Source organism: Eptesicus fuscus, chromosome 9 (assembly GCF_027574615.1).
Source record: "Eptesicus fuscus isolate TK198812 chromosome 9, DD_ASM_mEF_20220401, whole genome shotgun sequence".
Lineage (NCBI taxonomy): Eukaryota > Metazoa > Chordata > Mammalia > Chiroptera > Vespertilionidae > Eptesicus > Eptesicus fuscus.
Window position 1 is genome coordinate 78,684,781 of NC_072481.1, and position 8,943 is coordinate 78,693,723.

The 8,943-nt window shown below is 42.9% G+C and overlaps 1 protein-coding gene across 1 annotated transcript in view; it reads right to left on the minus strand.

The window, feature by feature from the left end:
• The window catches only part of CAP2 (cyclase associated actin cytoskeleton regulatory protein 2), a 143,516-nt gene extending 136,733 nt beyond the window's left edge, over positions 1-6,783 (minus strand). Inside the window, exon 1 of the mRNA XM_054720782.1 lies at positions 6,720-6,783. The gene's annotated coding sequence lies outside the window, so the exon portion shown is untranslated. The remainder of the gene's footprint in view (positions 1-6,719) is intronic.
• Between the last annotated feature and the right edge of the window lie 2,160 nt (positions 6,784-8,943).

An 8,943-nucleotide genomic window follows, 5' to 3' on the forward strand; every position in this document is an offset into this window, starting at 1 on the left:
GATATTTCTATCTCTCTCCCTCTCCCTTCCTCTCTAAAATATATATATATATTATTTTATATATCCTCTCTAATATATATATATATATATATATATATATATTATTTTAACCATCAGTGAAAGGAAAGCATATATATATGCTTTTTTTTAATGAATTCCACTCCTCATGGTATACTACCTAGACTCATTTGCATTAACAAACCTCTTCTTAAAGTTTTCAATTACTGAAGAATTTAGATAATTGTTCACCTTCCATTCTGAAGAGACTCTGAGGGAAGAGGAGGCCTATGAAGGGAGAGGCCATTAGGAAGGGGTGGGGGGCGGAGGGCTGTCTACAGAAGGAACTTTGAACAACCAGAGGGTACCATGAGAGTACTAAGAAATGATAAAGAAGTAGATATGAAGAAAAAACAAAACTTCAAGCTTTAAATTTTTTGTCCAAATATTTGCGAACCTACATTGTACCCCTGAAAATATCTAGCTACAGCTTCTAGCATGCTAGAAGATGATGCCAGGCAAAAGATGGTGTTCAGTCTATTGCTAAGCAACCAATTAAATGGACTCTCCCATCAATCTACTAACTGGGCCAAATAGCTCAGCTTCCTGCCACTTGAGAGAGGTGAGCAGAAGCACCAGACAGTACTCATTAGGTGAAAGGACCAACCTTATATGACACTAGTCCCTTACCTGCACATTCAGGCAATACAGAGGTTTCTAAACTCAGATTCCATAAAACGAACACCTCCAATTACATGTCAGACTATAATCAGACTGAAATATGCATTCACCACTGTGAAGCCTATTTTACCTGGATCTGAAAAACATGATTGGCCAGTTTTCTTAGTGTGGTCCAATTTGACTCTTTCTTGTTACCTTAGAGTAAAAGAACCAATTTGTCTCATTAGAATTCAGTGATTCTTCTCAGAATAAAACTACCTAGAAACAAGGTTGGACCTAATGATGACGACAACCTAAGCAGATCCTTTAAGATCTATGTTCACAGCTTAGGTCATCTTCTGTTCTGTCTTAGATCAGATCCTTCACTGGTATTCATCTCTGTATCCCTTTTGATTCTCACTGGACATATAACAGTCACTCAATATAGTGGAATGAATAAACAATCAGTGGATCCCAGAGTGTCTCTGGATTTCGATGGGGACTGATGCAAAGCAATAAAGGTTTTTTTATCATGAAATTGAGTACAAGTACAGACACAAGACAAGGTCTGTCTTTGGTGTCTCAAGCATCTGGCTTCTCCAGGGACCATCATCCTCTTCAATACTGCCATCTATACCACCTCATTTCTACTTTCAGTCTTCCAGAATTCTCTGGCTCTTTATTATCCCTTTCTATCAAAACAAGAATAATTTTAGAGCAGACATTTATACTGTAGAATGGCCCTTAAGTTCTGTTAGCTGGTGCTATGATTCCACTTATATGCAGTACCTAGAATAGGCAAATTCATAGATACAGAAAGTAGAATGGTGGTTGCCAGGGGCTGAGGGAAGAGGAGAATAGGGGTTTATTGTATAATGGGGACAGAGTTTCAGTTAGGGATGATGAAAAAGTTCTGGAGATGGTGCTGGTTATTGCACAACTTCTAAAATGCACTTAATGCCACTGAATTGTACAATTTAGAATGGTTAAAACGGCAAATTTTAGGTTACGTATATTTTGCCACAATAGAAAATAAACTTTAAAAAATCCCTTACAATGGCTTGTTCTGACCTGAGGGTGCTCCCCTACTTCCTAAGTAAAGTGGAAATATTCCGAATAAACTGTAAAAGCTCACAACCTGAATCACGGCAGACCTAGCAAGTGTCCAAGGCTAAAATTCCAGATTTCCAACTGGCTTGTTACCAGAATAACCAAACTAATCATGTTGGAACATTGGAGTACCCAGCAGGATACCATACAAGGAAAATGTTAGTGAAGATTAGTAAGCACTTATGTACCTTGCTTAAAGTAATGTTCCTTTGAGATAATAAAGTTGTCCTCCATCCCATCCTAAACCCAGGTGATATAAGAGGATAAAGATGCTCATAAATGATTGAGTTAAGTGGTCCTGCTGTGAAATTGTTGTAAAGTTTTAGATTAGCATTTTTTCATACTTCTTAGGACATGAGAAAATAGATATTACAATTAGAATTTAATAGGATGAGAAGTCAGGCTCTCAGCTTTAGTTACTTTATCTTGGTTTGAGGGAGTGAATAAGCAGGGTAGATAGCATTAATCTATAAGTCCGAGGAAGAATCAACCTTTTTTGGGTCATTAAAATACAAGGCACATTCACATCCACATGAAAGAATTCTTGCACATGTGTGCCAAGACATGAAAAGAAAGTTTTCAAATTACACTCTTTGTAATAGCAAAACATGGGACCCAACCCAAATGCCCATCAATAAAAGAATGGGTAAATAATATGGAATATCTGACAATGAATACTATAAAGCTATATGCAACAATTTGAATAATTCTTTAAAATATAATCTTGAATTTTTAAAAGTGAGAATATTATATATACCCTTTTTATAAATCAAAAACAAGCAAACCTAAACAACATATTGTTTAGGAATACACACATATGTCATAAAACTGTTTTATAGTACAGGAATGATGAACATAAAATTCAGAGTTGGGAAGGACACAGGAATGGCATAGGAGAAGCCCACAAAGAAAGATGCAACAGCATGGGTAATAATCTAGTCTTTTTTTCTAGCCTTGTGTTTATTTTCTTTATCAGTCTTATTGAGCGATAACTCACATAAGATAAAATTCACCCATTTGAAGTGTACAATTCAATGAAACGTGCAGCCGCCACCACGGTCGATTTTAGAACATTTTCCTCAGCTCAAAAAGAAACCCTGTGCCCTTTAACTAACACCCTCCCTAACTCCAACCCTCAGCCCTAAGCAACCGCTAGTCGACTTTCTGTCTCTATAGATTTCCCTGTTCCGAACATTTTCATATGAACAGAATTATACAGTATGTGGTCTTTTGTGACTAGCTTCTTTCACTTTGGATAATGTTTTCAAGGTTCATACACATTGTAGCATGTATCAGCACCCCATTCCTTTTTATGGGCAAATAATATCCCATTGGATGGATATAACCACATTTTATTTATCCACTCATTAGCTGATGAACATTTGGGTTGTTTCCACTTTTTGGCTATTGTGAATAATGCTGCTATAAACATTTCTATATAGGATTTATGTGGACATATGCTTCCATTTCTCTTGGATATATATATATATATATATATATATATATATATATATATTTGGAAAGAAATTGCTTTATTGTATGGTAACTCTGTTTAACTTTTAAGGCGCTGTCAAATTGTTTTCCAAAGCAGTCGCACCATTTGATATTCCCAACAGCAGTGTATAAGGCTTCCAATTCCTCCACATCCTCACCAACTGTCATTATCTGACTTTTTGAATGTAGCCATCTTAATGGGTGCGAAGTGGTATCTCACTGTGGTTTGATTGGCACTTTGCTGATGAATGAGGATGCTGAGCATCTGTTCAGGTGCTTATTGGTCACTTCTTTGGAGAAAGCCCATTCAGATCCTTTGACCATTTTTATTTTGGGTTATTTATATTTTGATTATTGAGCTGTAACAGCTTTCTATAAATTTTGGATACAAATTCCTTATCAGATATAGGATTTTAAAATATTTTCTTCCATTTTGGGAGTTATTCTTTACAGTTATCTAGTTTCTAAGTCCTAGTTTTAAAGCTGAGTGATGGGATCACAGGTGGTCATTTGAATGTAATGTTTAAAGCTTACATAAACTTAAATATTATTTTTAATGTATGAAATATTACATAATTAATGAGTTAAAGACGAAACCTTATGCATAAAGATGCCCGTTAGGTAATATTCAAGATAAAACAAAACACTGTAATTCCCTAAGTAAGTTAATGCTACTCTTGAAGACATTTAACTTAACTCCTAGGTATGACTGAGGCACTAGAAGAATCTGGCTCATCAATCCTTTCAAAAGGTTCCTCTCCAAACTCTGTCACATGGAAGGTGGGAGTAGCAAAGTACTACCAACAGAACAAAACTCTCCCTCCCCTCCTGTTTTTCTTTTCCCCCTCCTCTCCCAAGCTAAGGATGATTTTTACATTTTTAAATCCATGGGGGAAAAGAAGACTATTTCGTTACTGGTGAAAATTACATGAACTTCAAATTTCAGTGTCCATAAATAAAACGAAATGCAACCATACCATTCCCTTCCGTATTGCCTATGGCTGCTTTCAACTACCGTGGCACAGTTGAGTAATTATACTAAAGAGACCATGTGGCCAGCAAAGTCTACCATTGAGTCCTCTACTAAAAAAGTTTACCAAAATTCACACTCTATTGACAAATTGACTTCTCACTCAACAGTGAGCTGCAAAAACGTTTTCCTGCTGGCCAAGACCAACTTGATGGCCACCTTCATGATTCTTCATAGTCAATTTCTTTTTATCTTTATTTTAATAACTAGTGACCCGGTGCATGAAATTCGTGCACATTAAAAGGGGATTAATTAGAGGAAATAATGTAATATTGCTATTTGCCCTTTCTCTATAATAGAAGTGTCAGAGATGAAAGAAAATCAGTAAAATGTATATGAAAACCTTCCTCCTGTCAGAGTCTGGGGCTCACCACGGGACCTAGAGTCAAGTCCCCGCCCACCCACATGCACCTCAAAATTGTGTGAGACCCAGATCCGGCTGCGCCCCCCCCCCCCCCCCCCATTGGGCTAGATCCAGACCCGGCCAGTCCTACCCTTGTCAAGCCCTGCCAGGCAGGTGGCGTAGCCTCAAGTCCCCAGGCCCCGAGCACAGACAGGGGGCATGGCCTGAGGTCCCCTGTCAAGCCCCACCTTGTGGGGGGCGCGGCCTGAGGTCCCCTAGCCCAGCACCAGGATGGGAAGTGCACCTTGAGATCCCCTGTCAAACCCTGCCAGGTGGGGGGCACGGCCTGAGGTCCCCTGTCAAGCCCCAAGGGGGCGGGGGAGGGCATAACCTCAGGTCCCTGCTGATTGCTCATTAAGGCTCCTTAGGGAAACTTGGCCTCAGCTGTGGGTGCAACCATCTTTGTGACAGAGTGATGGTCAATTAGCATATTTCCTCTTTATTAGATAGGATTGTTTATATGACACCTTGATTCTGATTTTATTTTATTTATTTATTTATTAAATATATATTTTTATTGATTTCAGAGAGGAAGGGAGGAGAGATGGAAACATCAATAATGAGAGAGAATCATTGATAGGCTTGCCTCCTGCACGCCCCCCACTGGGGACTGAGCCCGAAACCCTGGTATGTGCCCTTGACCGGAATCAAACCTGGGACCTGTCGGTCCGCAGGCTGACGCTCTATCCACTGAGCCAAACCAGCTAGGGCTTGATTCTGATTTTATTAAGGATTTTTAGATTTGGGGTCCTTCCTTGCAAAATATGCAATTTCAAGAAGTCATGATCCAGCCACACTCAAGCTATTGAGTTAATTCGTTTAATAAACTTTTATGTCTGCTCATTACATGCCCTGAGTCAAATACTCCTTGGTGCTATAAGAACTACCAAAAGCCACCCTTGTCCTTAAGAGGCTTACAGTCTAATTAGACCCTAGTCACTATGAGAACCATTTCCCCAAAGATCACTCGGCTGTTGTCACCTTACATTAAGTGGGCTTAGATATTTCACCCCAGAATTCTAAGGCATGGTCCTTAAATGAAAAGAAGTGGTTATTCGCAGTAAAGAAACAGCGCTCTGCAAACAACTCTGGAAAACTAAGGTGCATGTGTCCCTCAGCTTCTGCTTTCCCACCGGTTCTTGATCTTTTTGCTAAGTGTTCATCTCCTTCCGCTTTGGCCGTTTGGACCTAATCCACATCGTAAATGCAGTCACCTGTATTTATTCATTGTAAATAATATGCATCAGTTCAAATATTGCTAAAACTTGCAGCCTGTTCTTTATGATGAGAATAAAAGAAAGGCCACCCCCCCGCATATGTGATTTCAGCCGAAAAAGTGGTAACAGCGCGACTGCGAGCTTGCACAACCCTCTCCCCAAAGCGGCCAGAGACCCAGCGGCGAGGCGTCCGTGTCCAGTGTCCAAGCTGTCCTCAGCGCCTCGGTGGCCTTTGCATTTTTAAAGGTGACTCCTCGCCTCAGGTCAGGTTCGGCGGAGAAGCCAGGTCGGGTTTTCCCCGGCACTTTCTCACTTTCAGATCGAGATGGCTGCGGTCCGATCCAGCCCAGAGACAGCCCCCAGCCCTCCCGAACTCGAACCCCCACCCCCGTGAGGCTCAGAGCCCAGCAAAGTTTGAGGAGCCTGGCGCGCCAGGCCGCCCCGCCGCCCGCCCCGCCGCCAGCCCGCTCCCAGCCCGCACCCGCCGTGCGAGCGGCCCGGGCGCCCCGAGCTGGACGGCGGCGGGGGCGGGGGCGGGGTGCGCTGACCCAGATGGGGCGGCCGCTCGCGTCCGCGCCCCGCGCGGGGGCCTGGAGCGTCCGGTCTGGCTCCCGCCCGCGTCCCCGCCCCGGGCCCCCGGCGTCCTGCCCCCACGGGCGCCCACACCGCCTCTCGCCCTCGCGCCCCGGCCCCTCGTATCCCACCCGCCCCTCGTATCCCACCCCCATTCAGCGCAACTCCCGAGCGCCCCCCGCACCTGCGCCCGGGCCCTCCTCGCCGAGGCCGCGCCCAGCCGCCCCGGGATTACCTGCTTGGGTGTCCTGGGGTCTGGGCCCCGCGATGCCCAATCCGTGGTCCGCCACTCGCGACCTCCTCCCGCCAGCCCTCCTCCCCGCCTCCTCCCCCGAATGGGAGTCGGTGTCAGTCACGCTGCCCCCGGGGAGAGTCGCCGGCGGCTTCCGGGAGCTCCAAATACAGACAAGTCGAGGGGGAGAGAGAGGGAGAGCAAAGCCACGCGGGTGGGGAGTGGAAATAAAGGGGAGCCGAGCGGAGAGGGGGCTGGAGGGAAGGAGGGGCAGATGGGCCGTGGGAGAGAAGAGAGGGAGATGGGGAAGGAGAGCAGGGGAGACAGCCTGCCAAGCGCCAGGCTGTGAAAGCAATGAAGTCACCGCAGCAGGCAGCATTGCAAAGAAGCCTGGAAAGATCCAGGACGCTCCTGGCTGCAGAAGCCACCGACAGAGGGGACCTCATAAGACTGGTGCAGATCAATGATGGGTCCTGAGGAAGCCGGAGGCAGGCCTGCGTGTCCCACAACCCCGGTACATGGATCAAGACCCTGACGGGAGAGGGCGTGGACATCTAACGCTTTAGGTAGACATCCAGTTGAGATGCACTCATATCTTGAAACAACATTTTAAAGTGTATTTTACATACAGCATCTTTAAAAGCTAAAAAAAAAAAAAAATGTACCTGATTATTTAAAAACAAGTGTTCACCAAACCAATCTATTTTTTAAGTGTGTATTTGTGGCCATTGTCCCATTATACATTGATTATAATTACAAAATTGGAAGCTTTTTTACTTTTTTATCCAAACCATTAGAAGGAAAACATTGATTTTTCCATTTTCATCAGTTTATTTCAATCTGCAGAAGTGGACTTGAAGCTCTCTTTGTTGAATAAATGCCAGGAAAATAATTACAGGCAAGAGAGAAAAGGGGGGAGGGTATAATTGATACTTTTTAAAGCAAAATTTCCAAACAAACACAAAGATGAATGCCTAAAAAGCCAATATTCTGTGTTGATGCTAAAATGGCATCTAATTTGGTTCTGTGCATTACAAGGCTCATTCTAACACCATAGGACACAACTTAAATGAAGGTCACTTCTATTACACCAGTGGTTCTCAACCTTTCCAATGCCGCGACCCTTTAATATAGTTCCTCATGTTGTGGTGACCCCCAACCATAAAATTATTTTCGTTGCTACCTCATAACTGTAATTTTGCTACTGTTAATGAATTGTAATGTAAATATCTGTGTTTTCCGATGGTCTTAGGCTCTACAGCAGCGGTTCCCACAGGTTGAGAACCACTAGCAGGGTCACCTAAGACCATCGGAAAACACAGATATTTACATTACGATCCATAACAGTAGCAAAATTACAGTTATGAGGTAGCAACGAAAATAATTTTATGGTTGGGGGTCACCACAACATGAGGAACTGTATTAAAGGGTCGCGGCATTAGGAAGGTTGAGAACCACTGTATTACACATTGCTCTTGGCTAACAGTGGTGATGAGGAGTGCCTCTTTGCATATATCCAGAACCAATGCCATCCTTATTATGCACATGCCTCACATTTGGTAGGTACTCAATACATTTATACTGAATAATGAGTGAATGAAAGAATGAATGAGTGAGTGAGTGAGTGAATGATGTATTTGTATTTAGAACACTTATGTTCCAGCCATATGCCCATAGGACCAATTTGTGCAGGTTCACAGGAAACTTCCAAATATTCAGTCTAATATGAGTTTTTCCCCTTAGCATTAACTCCAACAAATATTAATAGAACATTTCCTTTAGCGAAGTATATTTTGCATTGGAGTATAAGAATTATGGAGTATGTAGGTGAATGATGCAAAAATCCTGCCCTTAGGTTTATAATATAGTAGGAAGATGAGGAGAGTATAAAAATAAACACAGTGTAAGAAAGACTGCAAAGGAGTGTCCTAAGAGAAGTATGAACAAAGTTATTTGGATGTGCAGAAAAGAGGGAGGTTGCTTCTAATATTGGGGGTCAGAGAATGCATCCCAGTGGAAATGAGAGTTGAGCCTTCAAGCAGAAATAAAACAGTAAGAGTGGATGGTGAAGGAAGGACGCACAAGATAAAAGGAGCAGCAGGGACAAAAACAGGGGAGGTGACAAAGGATGGGACATGTATGAAGGACAGTCAATGAGTTTAGCTGGAATGGAGAGTTGTGGGACCCAGATCTGGGAAGGAAGGATACATCCCAGATGGTGATGCCT